Source organism: Paramisgurnus dabryanus, chromosome 2 (assembly GCF_030506205.2).
Source record: "Paramisgurnus dabryanus chromosome 2, PD_genome_1.1, whole genome shotgun sequence".
NCBI lineage: Eukaryota > Metazoa > Chordata > Actinopteri > Cypriniformes > Cobitidae > Paramisgurnus > Paramisgurnus dabryanus.
The window spans coordinates 27,467,111-27,486,209 of record NC_133338.1 but is presented as its reverse complement, the minus strand read 5'-3'; the positions used below and the strand labels follow the sequence as shown (position 1 = coordinate 27,486,209).

General features: G+C 38.8%; 1 protein-coding gene across 2 annotated transcripts in view; it reads right to left on the bottom strand.

Moving 5' to 3' along the window:
- Nucleotides 1-18,731, bottom strand: part of ccdc102a (coiled-coil domain containing 102A) — an 83,637-nt gene extending 64,906 nt beyond the window's left edge. For both annotated transcript variants that reach the window (XM_065267647.1, XM_065267648.1), the window contains exon 1: nt 18,594-18,731. The gene's annotated coding sequence lies outside the window, so the exon portion shown is untranslated. The remainder of the gene's footprint in view (nt 1-18,593) is intronic.
- Nucleotides 18,732-19,099: the final 368 nt, after the last annotated feature.

The following is a 19,099-nucleotide window of genomic DNA, read 5'->3' as shown; positions in this document are numbered from 1 at the left end:
TGCTCTTAATAGCAAATTTACTCATAATTTATGTGACTGTGAAAGAACGCAGAGATCTGGACAGCTCTCAAGAGGTCTGGAAGTGAATTGCTCCCTTTAGGAGAGCGTTTTATTTTCCATCTATTACCACAAGAATTGAATGAGCCAGAATGTAATAGATCTAAAACAAACAAAAATGATATTCCTTAACAAATTCTGATGCTGTTTAATGTAACAGAATTGATTTTTAAATAAATATGACAATGAGCTGGAGATGACAACAACTAATGCAAGAGAGAGGAGTAAAGTGAAAGGTCCTTAAAATCCCTAGGGGGTGATGCGTTTAGTTTCCTCTTTCTCCAAAGCATTTATTTTGTTTAACATTTATCTCTGAAATTAAGCCAGCTAGAATCAGCAGACATCAAAAAGATAAACTCAATCATAGAATGCATTTTTCAAGAAAACAGATTTTCCGATTACACGTTGTAAATAGAGATTTCATGCAGCCCATTATTTACAAAAACTACATCCACAGTCTTGAAGAAACAAACAAAAGCCCCTGATGTTTTGCAGACCATACACAGCATGATCACACTACAAACATACAAACAAGTCTATCAGCGAGTCCATGCCACCACAGAAACATTACAGTATATACAACGATAAAAGCACTTAGATGCCCGCAAGTATGATTTCATTTGCTAGAGCTTTGACTTGATTACAGAGTCCAGTATGAAATACGGCCCACCTAGTGGGACAAAATTTACATCAAAAGAGAAGTTTAATGTGGAGAATTTATGTGAGGACATAGAAAAGGTTGAGAAACAGGACACAGACATCTACTAAAGTGCAGATTGTGTAAATAGTAGTTGGCAGAACCTAGGGGTGGGCAATAAATCGCCTGTGATTCTCATGTGTATCTCTTCAATAAAGCCGGTTTCATGATTAGTAATAAATCGCCATCACCTGCTTTCAGATGGAGCGGCATTTACTACACAAAGCCATATTTCACAAAGAAACTAGGCAAAAGACCGTTCATAATTGTGGATAGGGCTGGGCGATATGACCCAAAAAATTATCGAGAAAATGTTTTCCATATCAGTCGATATCGATAATTATCATGATAAATTACAAATCTTTACTCCTGTCAAATTTAAAGGCAGATTTTTGCTCCTGAATGAAAATGGTAAAAACCAGACAGTTAATAATGGTTTTAAACTACTTTTTATTCAGAACATGAGAAATACAAATACTAAAATCTTGTTTTAATGCATCTGTATTAAATGTAAATCTATTTGTTATGAAATCAACACATTTCTGACACAAAAGCAGCAGACTACTGTCACTTTAAGACCCAAGACAGACTGCTTTAGGTTTCAATATACTGAGTAACAGCTGTTTATGTTCACTTAAACAAGAAAGAAAACTTAGTTCAGTGATCACGCGTGTGTTATACATATACGAGCTATAGACGCTGATAAATGGATGTCAAGAGTGTCACTTTGCTGTGGGAGCGCACATACGCAAACACTATATTCACTGCAGTGGTGGATCTGCTGCTTTTCCTCAGTTTCCTGAATTTGTGAATGTCCTGTAAATATACTTTTAAAGCTGTGCGGACGAGTGCGTGCGCAAGGCGGACGCTGAATGAAAGTACAGTATACTGCACCTATTGTGTTGGCTGTGTTTGACGAACCTTGTTTGCGCGTCCAACATTACACACAAGAAAATGTTTCCGCGCATTTGGATTCCGTGATTCCGTCCGCGTTATCCGCATCGCGAAAATCATAGGTCTCTACTAATAAATGAATAACTTGCCTCATCTTCCACTCCTTCAAGTCTAACTTTCACTGTGATTGTAAACCAAGAGCGCGTGCCGCATCCGGAAGTGCTCGCGCAACATTACGCACAGTGCGTAAACATTATCGATCACTTATCGAACTGTCCTTATCGTTTTATCGAAAACGTTTGTATCGGTAAAATTATCGTTATCGAATTATCGCCCAGCACTAATTGTGGACAAATCACCTGCAACAATATTTGCAATTTTGCAGAGCTTCTCGGTGAAATATGGCTTTGTGTAGTAAATGCTGCTTCATCTGAAAGCAGGTGATGGCGATTTACTACTAAATCTCCTCCCCTTTGTAGTGTCTTGACCTAACATGCACAAACAAAAATAAACCAGCAAGGAAATTCCAATTTGGTCTTTTCTGAAATGAAGCCCACAAAATAATTAGGTTGCCACATCAATAAAAGGGTTTCTCAACCTGTGCTTGTCTTTTCTAATAAATTTACCGGGGGACTGCATGGTCAGAGTAAAACATTTCCACCAGGAACCACCCAACAAATATCTTACAGCTACGGCTGACTAGTGTGCTGTGAGCGGTGAGGCCAGATCAAAAGCCCGTAGGAAACCACTTCCTCTTCATCCCTACATGCCCTTTTGTGTGCCATAGAAAATTACAGAACAAGTGCCCAGTTACACTTTTGAGACAGAGTTCATATCCCGTTCCTACACCCCATTCAATCATGCAGAATCTTTACATGGACATATTGAATGAAATATTGGCTACTCAATGTCAACAGTAAATTACTCCAGACTCCAGGTATCATAATCTAGGACACAGTGCAATCCTGAACAATGACTCAGTGAAAAAAAGAATAATATACATATATGTACACACACACACACGCACGCGCGCGCACACACACACGCTACATGACCTAAACACACACACACACACAAGGTTGGTGGGTAATATAGTATATAGGGAAAGTAGATCATCTTGTTCTTGAACATTTAAAAAAAAGGTGCAGCCAAATATGCATTTGCCAAGAAGAAACTTAAGGCAAATCCTTATGGAGACTGGGGGTGACGTTTTGGGATGTATTAAGGGTGGATCAAACTAGACTACAGTATGAGTCAGAACAAATTCCAAACTCCAGAAAAAAAAAACTTAAAAGAAGCCCTCCAACAGAATCTCACTAATGACTCCGATTGCTTTAGACTACAAACACATCTGTCTTGAGTGAACATATAAAAAGTACAAGACCCATTTGGATGATCAAGCACTACTGTGCCTGTGAGACAAACTGGAGTACAATCACAACTGAAGTCTGTGTGGGAGCTAAAAAGGCTCAGTTAAAAAAAATTAAAACACAGTTAAAGGAATGTGTCTGGTTCACATGAGACTGACACACAGCACCACACACATGCACACCACACACATCTATCTTAAGGAAACTTAAAAAAAAAAAACACTTGCTCAGCAGAAACAAATGTTTGCAGTAGATCAATTTAAGATATTGCAGATTGCATGAGTGAGAGATAAGGATGTGAATACAGCTATTATTCATTTCTCGACCTTTGAGCCATATATCAAATATCAGCCAATGTGTATGTTATGGCTGTGAAATGGTAAAAAGCGAGTCAGGGGATCCATCTAGTTATAAAAAGGAATATTTTCAACAAGCTTTTTACTCAAGTAATACTTAATAATTGTAATTTATTATGTACCAATATCACAAAACATACATACATACATACATACATACTGAAAACAGACATCATTTTGAAGGCTACAATAAGTAACTTTTACTTGGTAAAAAAAAATCAGTTCCTGAGCAAATACATAAACAATTTGTTTTCACAACAGTGACGATCTTAAATAATGATTTTGTCTGCCAGATTTCTCAGGGAAATGTAAATAGTAAATATGTAAAGTAACCTGTAATGTACAGTATATTGCTGAATATATCATTACCGTAAAATAAACTGACTCATACCCCAATACACGCTTTTGGTTATACCACCCATCCCTGAGGCATAAGTACATAGACTAACACTGGAAAACAGTTTTAAACAAAACCCTGTAGTGTTACTTCTTACATAATAAAGAGATTTTCTTTAAGTGCACCTATTCCATTGCTAAAAATAACATTATTTTGTGTATTTGGTATATAAAAAATTAGGGCTGCACAATAAATCGCATGTGATTGTCACGCGCCTCTCGTCAATAATGCCGGTTCCTTGATTAGTACTAGCAGTGTGAATGATCTAAAAATCAACCGATCACAGAACAAATTATAGGACACATAATCTGAGCATTTTCCAGAATCTGGGGTTTCGGTTTAATGCATCTGACCCATGGTGATCTGCAAAATCCAGATGAAAGATCCCAACACAGCCTTCACAGTTTAATGTAGACCATTAACTGTGTGCAGTAATTCTGATCACGGACTGATAAACGTGCAAGCTAGACCCATGAACGCGTCATGTTCACATCTTATCTTTGGGCTGTTTTGATGGACACAGAGAACACCCTAACAGCACTCAGATGGATGTACCATGACTGGTTTACATTTACCACAGAAGACAGGCTATTGATTTAAACCATTAATCACTTCGCACACCAGAACTGAGAGACCATACAGGCAGCATCTCTAAATATTATCTCATATGACTAAGAATTTTATTTTTTTTATACATTTTTTGTCTCCAAGTTTTAACTGCAGTGAATATGCGTTAACCAATGTCAAACTGGCATAACTGTCCTACTAGAAGATGAAGTCAAGTTGTAAAGCTGCTGGCTGTCTGACAATCCACACCAGCATCAGATAGCTATTACTTATTCAAAAGGATCTGCCTCACAATGATGGGCTAAGGGAAAGGGGATATCATTTATCCGCTTACTCTTGCAGCAAAACTGCTGAGGTTTCTACAGCTGTCAAAAATCCATATTTGAAGCAGACAAGGAGCTTCTTCTTTTGATGAAGGTTTTTATACAGATTCAGTTCAGAAATAACTGTTTAAAGAATGTGTTTAGAAATATTATGTTTACCCGAAAGTTGCTACACCCCAGAATTTATTGACCAAATTTACACCCGCGGAAGTGAAAAAGCACAGGTTTTTATGCAACCCTGTTCCACAAAACCAGTCTTAAGTCGCATGGGTATCAAAAAATATAATTTTTTTATTTTATGCCAAAAAACCATTAGGATATTATGTAAAGATCATCTTCCGTGAAGATATTTTTTAATTTCCTATTGTAAATATATATAAAAATTATTTATCATTAGTAATACATGTTGCTATGGACTTCATTTGAACAACGTTAAAGGCGATTATCTCAATATTTAAATTTTTGTGCACCCTCAGAGTCCAGATTTTCGATTAGTTGTATCTCAGACATATATTGTCTTATCCTTACAAATAGGGATGCACCGATAGGATTTTTTTGGGCCGATGCCGATACCGATTTAATAAGACAACTTCTGGCCGATACCGATGCCGATACCGATATTAAACACTTGTATACAACACTATACAGTTGGTCTATTAGCTAGTTTATTTCTGCATCAAATTATTTTTACTGAACATGGATTTGATCTAATGAACATTCAACTGACCAACATAATAATTAAGCAAATATAATAAGACAACATGACAACCTTCAACGGTGGTTTTTGCTATTCAGCATTTATTTTATTAACAACATTAACTCATTTTTACATATAATGGATTTCTGTATGCATTTAATTAATAAACAATCGGTATCGGCCTTTCTCGTGCTATTGCCGATATGCCGATGGTTTCAAATTCATAAAAAATCGGCCGATAAATATCGGCGGCCGATACATCGGTGCATCACTACTTACAAATCATACATCAATGGAAAGCCATTTGGTTTCAAGTGATGTATAAATCTCAATTTTAAAAAATTGACCCTTAACTCTTTCCCTGCCATTGACAAGTTAACTCGTCAATTAAGAGAAAACGCTTCCCTGTCAATGACGAGTTTTTCCAGCAATCCATAATTCCGCTATTACCCAACTTATAAATCCCAAAACCCTACGCATTTGAGAGTTGATAAAAATAGAACAAATAAAGGTAGGATGAAACTTTTTATTAAAACAAAGGGGCTGTTCTTTCATTTGATATGTTATTTAAAGGTTCTCTAAGCGAATTCACGCGTTTTAGACCATAAAAATATTTTTGTTACATACAGCACACATCTCCTCACTATCTGCTTGCTACCTGACCGCTGATCAAACTGTAAAAAACGCGATCTTTGTAGACAGCCCAGGCTCTACAAACTTCAATATACACACAGTGGCCAAACCTGCACCACGAAACAAAACAAAGCTTTACAGCCAATAAACGCCAAGAAGGATTTGGGGGTGGGGGTTGGTCGCGTTCACGAAAGCACGGAGGAGGAGGGGGAGGGGAGGATTTAGCTACGCTCCGTTTCTTTGGCTGCGTTTACACTTGGCATTAACATGCGACCTGTATCCGGATGTTGTCCACATACACATTGAAAAGACAAGTGTAAACGCGTCTGTGATCGGAATGTTATCCGATCTGTGTGTCCTGATGCAGAGGTAGTCGAGGACGCATTGTGATCGGATCTCAGTGTAATGTAAACGCAATCCAGCCATCGTATCTGCATTTACAGGTCAACGTCACGAAAAACCCCACCCACTATCATCTCCTCTCACTGACAGCTGTCAAAAATAAAGGACGTTAGGTCATGGAGCGCAGGTGAGAGACGCATACATTCATATTTGTGGAGCAACGAAAGATACGCTTAAAAGTATCTTAATAAATCGATATTCAAAAGCATTTTAACACTGCTGACTGTATTTAAGTTATTCAGGCATATGTTATATGTTCCTATTCATAGAGAGATTTAATATTTAATGGCAGAAATCAGGATCGTTATAATGTTTGCGTTTCCATGGTGACATATCAACATGAATGTTACGCTTCTTTCTGGTCAATCGGCTGTTTCTGTCTCATTTAACACATTTTAAGTTACTTTAAAACACGTACAAACCATAATAACATTAACCAAACACATTTATTCAGTGTTGGTTTTATGCAAGGTTACTTATACGTGTTTGTAAATTACATTACTTCTTACGCACTATGAACAGGAAATTCAGGAAATTGTTAGCTCTTTTAATTAAATCATATTAAAATTACCAGGAATCATAACTAGCAACAGTTTATGGTTAAAATATAAATATACATATAAGTTCAGGCAGAGCCAAAAGCCCTTTATTAAGGCAGAATAAAACAGTGGAGTCGGTCATGTTTCACGCGGATGTTGTTGTTTATTTAAAGCATGCGGGTGAAAGTCAAGTTCAGGTAAAGTTAAACAGAACATTCATCCGCGGTGCGGACGCTATAAGGCTTTTAAAGATAAGGCTTTTAAAGCTAAAAAAATATAACGCTCAAAACGTGAACATCACGGTTGTTGGGGTTGCTAGTTATTCTCTGCTGTTGGCTTCTCAGTAGCACTGTACAATACGGGATTGCGGTTAGCGCGAAAACCCTAAATCATGTGGCTAAAGACAGCTGTACCCATTTTGATTGACAGCTATCCACCCAGCGCGCGTCTCCCCGCACGGGATCCGATCACACATCCAGATACAGAAGCCACATTTATGTGACAAATGTAAACGCGCCGTGTCCTGATATACGAATGATCGGATCTGCGTGAACGGATCACCGAGATCGCATGTTAATGCAAAATGTAAACGCAGCCTTTGAAAACAGTTCAAATATCAACAACAAGTGACGTTGAACATATTCGCTTAGAGAGCCTTTGAAGAAGAAAATTTTCTGGAAGGCATTAAACTTTTGTGAAAAAAAAAATGCTGGCATGGAAAGAGTTAATGGTTTTGTGGGTCAGGGTCACATATTGTTTCAAACTGTTATGCCTAAATGTATGTAGTGCAACACAAATTATTCCAAACACATGGTAATTTAATTTTTGTATAACAACCTAACATTGTTTTAAAATCATCTTACTAGTAACACCTGAACACGTAAAACATCTTAATCCACTCCAACCCCTGACCCCTCACTCTGGGTCAAACAGTCTGGACTTTAAGAAGGAAAAAAGTTAAGTGTTTGTTTGACCCCTCTAACTGTTTAAAACAACTGAAATTCACAGCAACACAGAGGGATTATAAAGACCATCTGCTTATGGTCTTATTTATTCATTTGAGTGTGACACAAGACTAATGCAGAGAGGGATGAGACAGTCTACAGTCCCGCAGACAGACTCCTCATGTTCCCCATCCCCACCACTAATGAGGGTCAGATGAGGAAGACGATACACCACAACAGCACACAGACACACCACAAACACACGGCAATAGCCTTACTACAGTACAATTAAAAAGACCTCCACTGTACATCTGTGGTAGGTGAAGACTTTAATAACTTCAAGAAACATGTTACCAAATATCAGGGAATATTGCTCATAAAAATTAAATTGTTTTCAAAAACGTATTTCAACTGCTGACATCTTGAGGCGATTAAATTATTTAAAGTAATTTAAATAAGGGTTATAATGGAGATATATTAACTTACACATTTCTTAATAATAATAATAATCCAGCAACTGAATTGATACATGAATGGGAGAAAATACAGATTGAATCACATCATTCTGCGGTTCAGCCAGAGAACACAAAAGCCATCAGCCGAACACATCCAGCCAGAATAAAAACAAACACTCCCATTTCTCTCACATACTTTCCTTTGATTAAAGAACAGAGCAATATAAACACAGACATAATGCATGTTTATTTTAGGTAGGTTAATACATTGCTTTAGCCATGAAGTGATTAAAGACAATAGTCAGTAATTTTTCAGGGACATCATGCAGATGTGGGGTCTAAAGACAGACGTATAGACCATTATTTACACAAGGGTCCCAGTCCTGTACACGTGACGTTTTTTCGTAATCAGAAAAAAGTATGTGCACCGACGAAATTTTCAAATCTTGCGTATACTGTAGGTGTAGGTGTGCAGGATTGTGTGGTCCATGAAAGGTACTGCAATGTGTCACAATGTGCATGCGTCGAACGTCAAATGTACTACGCTTTGCAAGGCTGTGTGTTCGACTGTGCGCATACGCTCACGAATACGTAAAACAACAGACTATACCAAGGGTCTAAGGCTTTGTCCACACAAAGCCGGTGCATTCCCTATCCGATCATTTTTTTTCTCGTTCTAAAAAAAATAATCCGTAAACACAGCGTCGTCTCAAGAAATATCTGCGCACAAACAAAACCACTGAAACCGACTGAAAGCGGTGTAGTATATATGCCAGACCAGTATGGGGCGCTGTACTTCTGCCACAGATATACACTATACACGGAGAAGAAGACTTTGAGAATGCGCATAACCTTGTGCGCTGTATACGAACCAAGAAGAAGAAGTGATGGCAAACGCGGCAACTTCAAGAGCAAAAGCCTCCTTTTGTCTTTCTCCTGGTTGTCTTCCGCGGTGGATCTAAGAGCATGTGGCGTATGGTGTTGTCCATTATCGCTTGCTCACCACAATTCTATAGAAGCAATAGATTTTGCTGTAATAAAGCTAGTAGGCTTAGTAGCTTCTGTAGCACGAACACAATCATGTAGTCCGCCATTATTGTTGTTGCTGTTACGTGTGATTTTGCCGACACGTGATGTGATGACGTTTTCGCTTCACAAAATAAACGGATAGGCTGTACACACGAAACCCCAAGGGTGTCGATATCAGATTTATCCACTTTAGGACCCGGTTTCAAAAAATAGCGGATTCCCAAAATGCCGGATCCGTGTGGACGAAACGCCAATACGATAAAAAATGTATACGTATACAGTGATTCGCGTCTCCGTGTGGACAGCCCCTAAGTGTGTCTATTTGGGGTGGTTGTCTGTTTCTATGTTTGCTAATATTTCACAGTTTGTAATGGAAGGCATTTGGGAGAAAAACCTTCAAAAGTAGAAACACAAGTCTATCAACTTTTGACGGTGTAGCCCTTGCCTAGGGCTAGGGAGAATGTTTCTCCAAATTGATAATGTTTTTGCCTTCCTTCAAAAAATCAGCTATGTGTCTAAAAAGGCTGAAGATGAAGTATATTTGTAGAACTTTATTATCACTGAATGGGTATACATTAATGCTAACACCCAAAATGTAGGGGTGAGCGGGGCACAAACTAACGCAGGGTTAATTGAAACGCAGCTATATTTCTACAGGGCTGAGCAATCTGTGCTTTTGGTCTTTTTCTCTTACTGTCAGAAGATAATCTCCTGTCAATTTGTAAAAAGTTTTGATGTGTTTTGGTTAAGATATTGATTAAAGAGTGTTTTGGAGGTTTGGAGAAGTTGGGTGTTTAAGTCACCAAATCCAACCTTATATGTAAATACTATTCAACAAAATGATAACTGTTAATAGGGGTGTCACGATTCTCCAAATCCTCGATTCGATTACATTTTCGATTCTAAGGTCACGATTCGATCCGATTCTTGATTTTTACATATTTTTTTGAAGACAAAAATGATATGCCATTATTTATTATTATTATTATTATAGTTTAACATTAACATGCACATTGCACAACTCGCATGAGAGTTTGTGGGCTTCACTTAACGCGAGAGCTTGTAGAGAGAGGATTCCTTCTTGCACGCACATGGACTTAATGCACATGGACTTAATGCGCGTGTCTTGGACTCATAACATCTGAAATAAATCCAGCATCATAAGCAGCTGCGCTTCTCTCTGTCTCACCTGCACGTGCACGCGCTCGCGAATCTGTCCGAAGTCTAAACATAAACTAAAGTAGTAATCCTTATGTATTTGTTCAGTTTTATGCGTTTCATGCGAGCTGAGGCAAACTATCCCTTTTTTTTCAAATATAATCCGCTGCATCTTTGTGCCTCTCTCACTCTCGCGCTCGTGCAGAGAGCTGCGCTCTGTCCAAAGGCAGATCACTAGGTATTAATCCTGTTTATGATATGCATTTCAAGGAGTTGTAGCATCCCTCGTGTTTAAAATATGATCGCGTTCCGCTGGACAGATGTTTTTAAAGGCATCTCTGAGAGTTTTTTTCCCTCTCTTGGCAAGCCGACCGGACGTGACATGGGGGCGTGGCAGCATCGGCGATCCCATTTTTTAATTCGAAGTTCGAAGCTGTGACTTAATTTCGATCGATTTCGATTTAAAATCGAAATCGTGACACCCTTAACTGTTAATAAGATGTATAACCCACAATTATGATTATTTTGTCTTAATTGTGCATGCCCTTTAAAAAAAATCTATATGCATTGATGCATAATACAAACAAAGATGGTGGTTAGATGAAGGTAGATATCCACAGATTTACCTATTATCGGCAGATAAACAATATCCACATTATAGTATATAGACAGAATTGTATTGAATTATTTGTCTTTTAACCAAATTTTCTAGCAGGTGCTACAACAAACCCTCTGTTTGTTACAATTAACACCACCTATGGGGTAAGTTTTATCGTTTGCACTCCTGTCACTTTCAGTGTAATTGTACGACAACGGTAGGTCCCACAAACAAACTTTAACTGTTAATTTGTAGCAGAGATGTGTGTGTTGATTGTGTAAAAAAGAATGATTTATCTAACTTAAATATTTTTTTAATGATAGAGCCAAAGTCAAAAAGCGTTAGGTTGTGCCCCCGCTCTCCCCTATTCGTTTTCCAGGAATACAGAATACAGGAATGCTGCATTAGCCAGTCATCACAATAATACGATTGTAAAATATCTGTGACTAACCATAAAAGCCCTGTAAATATGTCTGCTGATGGACCAACAGGGGAGATACTTTCCTATAGCTTAACTGGTAGAGCACTGTGCCTGTGATGCCAAGGTCATGGGCTCATATTCCGAGGAATGCACACATCCTGATAAAAAATATAGCCTGGATGCTCTTTAAATCATTTTCGGATAAAGGTTTCTGCCAAATGCATCAATGTATATGTAGAAATTACAGGGCAAGAAAGTCTCATGTGTGATCTTGAGAGGAAAGGCTTTATCACCCTGTCAGTTGCCAAGTTTGTGAAAAATGCCATCTCCACCGAGTTAAAAGAGAGAACGAATTTGTCTTTTCCAGACTGTTATTGAATATCAAGACTGTTAACATAAATCATCCTCTGTGAGGTCCACTTCAACAAGAATCACAAACACGGTGCTGCCAAGCAAGCACATGAGTGATCTCAATGGACAGAGGAGTAAAGCTGGCTTTAATCCAGTCAACCACAAACCCACTGAAGAGAAATCTGAAGATACCGTGGGGAGTTTAATTTGATTGTATCTAAAGGAACCAGCCCCCTAACAAAACTATTAAAGAGAGGGCTGACGCCAACATATAATAAAGCCTTCTCATGGTTTTCTCATCTGTGCTCAGTGATAAAACAGAACAAAAGCGTTCTAACATTGATGAGTCACTCACACTATCTGCCAACACCACGCCAAACACTTACCAGTCAAGGCCGTAAAGAGAAACGCTCAACATGAAGTCACCTGAAACGTCTGACTGCATTATATCAAGAAATACCCAATTTTGTACATTTACATTACATTTAAGCAACTGGCAGATGCTTTCATCCAAAGCGACTTACAGTGCATTCAGGCTTACGTATCAAAAGTTTATTTTATGTTCCTTTACTTTCTCATCAACATCATGGTCAGGCAAATCTCTGGGCGTGTGTGGACTGAGATGGGCCTCTGTAATAACCACTCCTAGACTCTGTACTGAAGCCCATCCCTCGCTAAGCCACAGACCACTGCTCTGTGCATCTGGCAGACTGCTTATGGGCCCGGGGTGCAAACTAATTGGCCACAGTAAAGCAGAGAATATCCGATGATGTAGTGCATTTACTCCCAGATGGATTGGCCCCTGTTGCGGGGCTAAAAGGTGACTTATAACCACTCTGAAGACAGGCTGTAGAGTTGTTTCTACAAGAAGAAAAGAAAGGGGCCGAGCAGGGTCATCATGGGCCTCTGAGACAACATTCACCCAACTCTAACCCACATCCTCATGACTTCCTTCCTGCTGCTCCAACTTCAAAATGGCTACATTTTTGCAGGATTGCCTCAAATTCAAAGCTAAATGGCAAGTGAACAACAACAATCAAAAAGTTACGGTTTTTTATATATTTTTGGCATAGCATCTGCATCTCAGAAATGTGTGATGACGAGTATGATGTGTTAATTTCACACAAAAAACTGTAGTTACGCGTGTATTTCTGAATAGCTGGTGTGATCTTGAGAAAGCTCTGTTAACTTAGCACTGAAGTCTTCATCATAATATACAGTTTGGAGAGACAGGCGGGAAAGTGACTAAAGAAGAGGAACTCTCCAAAAAATGGCCTAACGACTGAAAAAGCATTAGCCGTGGGCGGACACAAATCATGCTAACCCAATGCAGTGCCCACAGACTGCTGGAGTAACATGGTGAATGCTGCAATATTTCAAGACATTACTGGTGATTTGGGGCACAACGGTGTAATGAGGAAAGAATATGGTTGCATTTATTAACATGAGCACTGAAGCAAAACAGGCCATTACAGTCTTCATGCATAATTAAGGAACTCCTTAATAGAACACTTCTTTTCAAAGAAAACAGTATGCATTGATTAGGTTGGGGAAGGGATAAAGAAAGCTAAGGAGAGGTGTCTGGTGACAAAATATGAGACTGCAATATTTCTTATCAATTTTAATTCAGGCCCTATGCATCAAAATCAGGCTTCACAGAACTCAGCCTCCCATTCCTGCAAATTATTAAATTGAATGATGATTGAAGGAGCAGTTTAACACAATGTGAAAATGTTAAATTGGTAAAGATTCAAAAAGCAGTAATCTAAGGGTGTACTTACATTAGGCAACGTGTCTAAGCGTAATCATCCCTCCTAAACTTGCACTCACACTTTTTTTGATCCGAGCCTAGTTTTGTCATTAGAATGCGAAGAAAGTAAATTGGTCTCTCAACAGTGGAGGCACTATTTCAAATCTATTTCAAATCGTTTGGGATGTGATCACATGCATGCCCCATCAGAATGTTTTTACGAAGGCAGATGAAGATGACTGCCGTGCAACTGACTTGTAAACCGCGCTCTTGCGCAATTTGTGCTCACACTGTGCTTTCCACACTTGAGCCAAGTAAACCACACCTGGGCATGGTACAGAGCAGTCACACTAGTCAAACAAACCATTCTTTGGAGGTCAAATGTGCTCAGGCGTGGTTCAATCTGGAGAGTGCAAGTATGCCCTAAATGATTCTAGTGGGTATAGTAGGGATGTCCCAATCAGGTTTTTTGCTCTCGTGTCCGAATCAGAGTCATTTGATTTTGAGTATCTGCCGATACCGAGTCCCGATCCGATACTTCTATAATACAAAAATATTTTTTAAAAAAATAAAAGATTGCCTGTGAGCTTCTCTCCCAGTCCATACCGTAATTTCTCTACTGTGCGACAGAAAGTCGCAGGTTATGACGCAATCGTTAGCCTATTTTTACAAAAACTGCTTCTACTGGGACATAACGTAAGATACATGGTAATGGAGCCTTTTATACATTTTCGTGTTTCTTACGAAATAATTAATGGGGAAATGGAGTCTTTAAACGCATCAGATGTAAAGTTATTCGCTGTCAAAGTGACGCCAAAATGAATGGGAGTCAATGGGATGCTAACAGCAGATAGGTGTTCGCTAAGCAATGGCGGCGTCCAGGGAAGCTTCAATAAAATATGAAACCCTGCCCCCCTGAGAATACCATTTGGTACTTCTTCTGTGGCACTAATGGAGTTTCTGCATGAGAGCGCCCTCTGGCTTTTGGATGTGCCTGGATTTCACCGTAATTCATTAAAGGGTGAGTTTAATGCGATTTCATGTATTCTGACTTATTAACACAGTTTAAGAGTTGTAACCCTCATGCTAAACATAAGAAAAGTGTCAAAAAGGCTTGTGATGGGAGTATTTCTGGGCCAAGCTCACGCCTCCTTTTTCCTACAAGTTTCTGAACATTTTTTTTTTCGAACTGGGCTATCCTTTACAAGAAAAAATTGAGCCCATATTCCTTTAATGCGCCTTTACGTCAAGTAGAAGTCACCGGTATCACTGCACAGCACACAACAACTTTGTTTTATCAAGATGGTTCGACGAAAGAAGTGTGTTTTTGGATGTAAGGAGAAGAAAACCTTATTTAACTTTCCCTGTCTTAAGAATGCAGTTCATTTTTCGAAGACAGCAACATAATTACGAATGGGTTTATGTTTGTTCCCTGGCTGCATTTCGGAGATGATTGCTTTACAAACAAGGCTCAGTTTGATGCCAGATTTGCCACTTGTTTACAACTGATGGAGCGGTCCCAACTTTAAAAGAGACCCTGTTTAGGAGTCGCAAACCACAGGCGCAAGTAAATCTAAATCTCACAAACAACCAGATAGAGACGTCCGACTGTAACCGTTGCTGATGTTGGTCCCTTTAGTCAATTACTGACTCAGTATCCAATTCTGGATCATGTGTATCATAAGGCTGTATCTGACTGTATGCCATAGTTATTTTTTTTTTAAAAAAGGGTTTATTTCAGTTTGATTTCCATCGATGTCACAGCTGTTAGATAAGTATTCAAGGGCTGCGCATACCCATAACTCTTTAGCTATGCCCACCACCATACGCCTTCAAGTGTGCAGCTTTCTTCAAAAAAATCTTTTAAAAATCTGACAACACAAAAGGCTACTCTACTACTCTGGTAACCAAGATTAACATTAAATTGGCAACATCGGTGTGTGATATGTGAGCTTTAAAATCCATTCATTGAGAAAACGCGCATTTGCACGATTAATCGTCACAGCCCTAATAATAGGCCAATCTCTTCTGGAGCAAAAAAACATTTGTGAAAAAAACAGTTCATGTTTTGAGAATTTTTTCAGCAAAATATGAAAGTTCTTTAACATACAGATCAGCACAGTGAATTCAAATACAGCAGCACATCAAAAACTTTGAATCTCATTGGTTCCAGTCACAGTGTGTCTTATGCATATAAGCAAAATTAACCTAGCTAATGTTTTACAGCCAATAAACTTCCAATAAACAATGTAAATCATCATAACTGCTTCCGCAGGTAGCATCAAACACATAAAAGTTTACAATCTGCAAAACAATACAGTAATAGCATTAAACATCTCTCAGCTTTCGCAGACTTTGAGACATCATTAGCACACTTTATCAAATTACATCAGACCACAGTGTAGCACAGCAATGCTAATCACGAGCTTAGCAGTCCAAAGCTGCCACTTCCAATAAGGGTCTCCAAATATAAATAATGACCCTTAACACAACTGCACAAAACAGCTAGGGAATGTGAAACTGTATCTAATACTAAGAAATGTAGACATGCAGAAAGAAATTTCTGCAGTCGCGCAAACCTGGCTGTGATTATCACAGCAGGGGTGCGAGGGACCTCGAAAGAGCCGTCAGATCGTTTGACAATAAGGCTGGTTACTACTACTCCTGGTTTCCTGCTGATCTGCTATCAGATAGGTTACATTTCACATTCACAGATTAATCAATCATTTAGGAAGGACGGATCTCTGTAGACATTGAATCCTGTCGCCACATGCCTGAGCAGTGCGAAACATTTCATTATAGCCGAATAGTGCCTGCGAAAAGGTAACAGAGACCGAGAAAAGAGTCGAGAAGCTTTTAAAGGTGAGCAAACTGTAGTAAGAAATGGGTGTGGACCCCTGGAATGCATTTAATAGGCAATGACTGGAGGTATGCTGTCATTTCAGCATGCAATCTAAAGAAGCCGTTTCTGTGTAAAAGGTGCAAAGCCACCGAGGACAAAAAATCTGAATTTGGAATAAAATGAAACACTGAACTATCATATGGCAAAATATGACAGCTTTGATTGAGCTATACTACATGGAGGTGTATTGCGTTTGAAACATCCTATCAAAATAAACACACATGGGGGAAGGATGTGGGTTCTGTACATAGGCTCAGACAAAGAATAGCTCACAAACAGGAGCCAAAACACAATATAAAACCTCAAACCATGGTTTCTCCGTCTAAGTGCAGCCAGCAAGCAGATGGGTTCGAGTCGTCTGAAAATGAGAGGTCGCCATAGCAACCACTCACACGACTTGTTCTCCTTTCAGTGAAAAGAAATGCAGAAGGGGCAATAGTGCTTTTTCACCTTCCATCTGTCTGGCTAGTTGCCTCTATGCCTGGTGCGCTACCCTGAATTCCTAAAGAAGAAGGGAGGGTTGGTGGCTTAGAAAGGTATTTTACAAAGCAATCCACCATCTGCTGACCACTGCCAGGTTGACAGAAACAAGGCAGATCAGACCAAAACAAGATGTATATTTAAATCAAGATGACGAAAACGTCAATGACACTCCTGCTTACAGATATACATCTATACATCTAATTCTTGGCCATATCATAATTTAAGAAAAGCCATCCTGTCTGGTCTCTGGTTTTCAGTCTATTTCTGATCTCAGGACACTGAGAGAGACATTTACACAGCCGAAGTCATTGGAACTGACAAACTATATTCAAACTCAATCCGGTTCTGAGAGCGGTGTTGGTCACTGGGATTATTGCAGTGGTTAGGGTGGCCACAGGGCCAGGCTCAGTGTGGCCTTGACTGCTGCTGGCTTTCATGCAGGGATGCAGAAGAGCGACTGAGAAAGAAAGGGAGGAAGAAATCGCTAAATTTATGGGCGAGCCAAGTGTTCCAGATGTGGGACCTAGAATATTCCTTAAAAAACGAAGACGGCAAAAGAAAATACTGCAAATATACAAAAACAGGCATACCTCATCCCATAAAAAAATCTAACACATTTTTGTGTGTGCTATGTCTTTTTAGAAAGCGAATGAATATTTCTGGATAACTATAAACCTAACTTCCTCCGACAGGTATTAAGAGATTTATCACTTGAGTGTATTTCTCAGTGGTCATGGATTTGATCCTATGAATATGGAAAAATTGAGCCGGCTGCAGCTTTATGGGAGTTGTGTGACCTTAAATTAACACTGTTGTGGTATAGAGGAAACCCAACTTTTTTGCTTTGTTTTACAACTGTGCGTTAGGGGACGGGACAGCCCAGCCCGGAGGAAAACAGATGTCATGTTCTTAAAAGCCTTGTTTTTCTACTGTCATTAGGTAGTTGGTTGAACAAAATGACACAAAGATGGAGATACAGTGGGTGGCGAAATATTACAGACTTATCTTGCTTGCAAAATAAAAATAAACTCTGTATCTTTTATCTAATGTATAAACAACCCACTTTAAACTGCCTGCTATGGGTCATGGATTAAATGTAAGATTTTGACATTTTTAAACATGTGATAGATATAACATGAATGAATGGGTTTGATGTGAACTATGATTTGTACAATAAACCGTTACTGTAACTCATATTTTCAGTCAGCTACTCAATTATTTGCTTTAATATCACATAATCGTACTGTTACTGTCCATTAAACAAAATATGCGATAACTGTAAAAGGAAAGCTAACAACAACAACAACGAAATCTCAAACTTTTCCTTATCCTTATAACGCTAATTAACTACGACGTAAGTAAAAAGATAGCGTTTCTAACAGCAATATCGGTTGCACAGTAAACATTGTTTCAATTCACGGGTAAACGGCATATTTAGGAAGTTCAGTGTTTCCACAACGACATCTGCGTGCACTGTTCTGTCGTGTTTAACGTCACTCGACACCGCTGTTCACTAATTCACAATAACACATCTCTGATCGTGTCTTATTCTGTAATCACATAAACCTACCTGAACGATATGTGAATAAACATGCGGGAAATCCCCTCGCTGTATCACAGACGCCTGCTTTCCGCTACAATTCCCGAGCTCAATCCAGCATGGATGTTCCAGCAGGAATTTTTCCCACTGAAGGCAGGAGGAGTGTGAGCAGGGGATGGAAGGGGAGGGATAATAGATCAGAGGCGGTGCTTCACCGTCACAAAACTCAGAGCCTTAAGGATACAGATTTTATTTTTTATTTTGTCTTATGTAAACACAGCTTTTTACGTTGTCCATATCATATTTGACAGGCCCATACAAAATGCAACAATAGCTACAGTTGCTAATTACATAAACTAAGTGTTTCAGTTTCACTAATTTCCATGTTTTATAGAAGACATTAATTTTTCTATACTGTACAAACTGTATATTCTCACCTTTCCCCTACCCCTAACCAAACCCTCACAGAAAACTGTACCACTTTTTAACATTTTTAAAGAACATTATTCTGTATAATGTATATATTATTCTGGTAT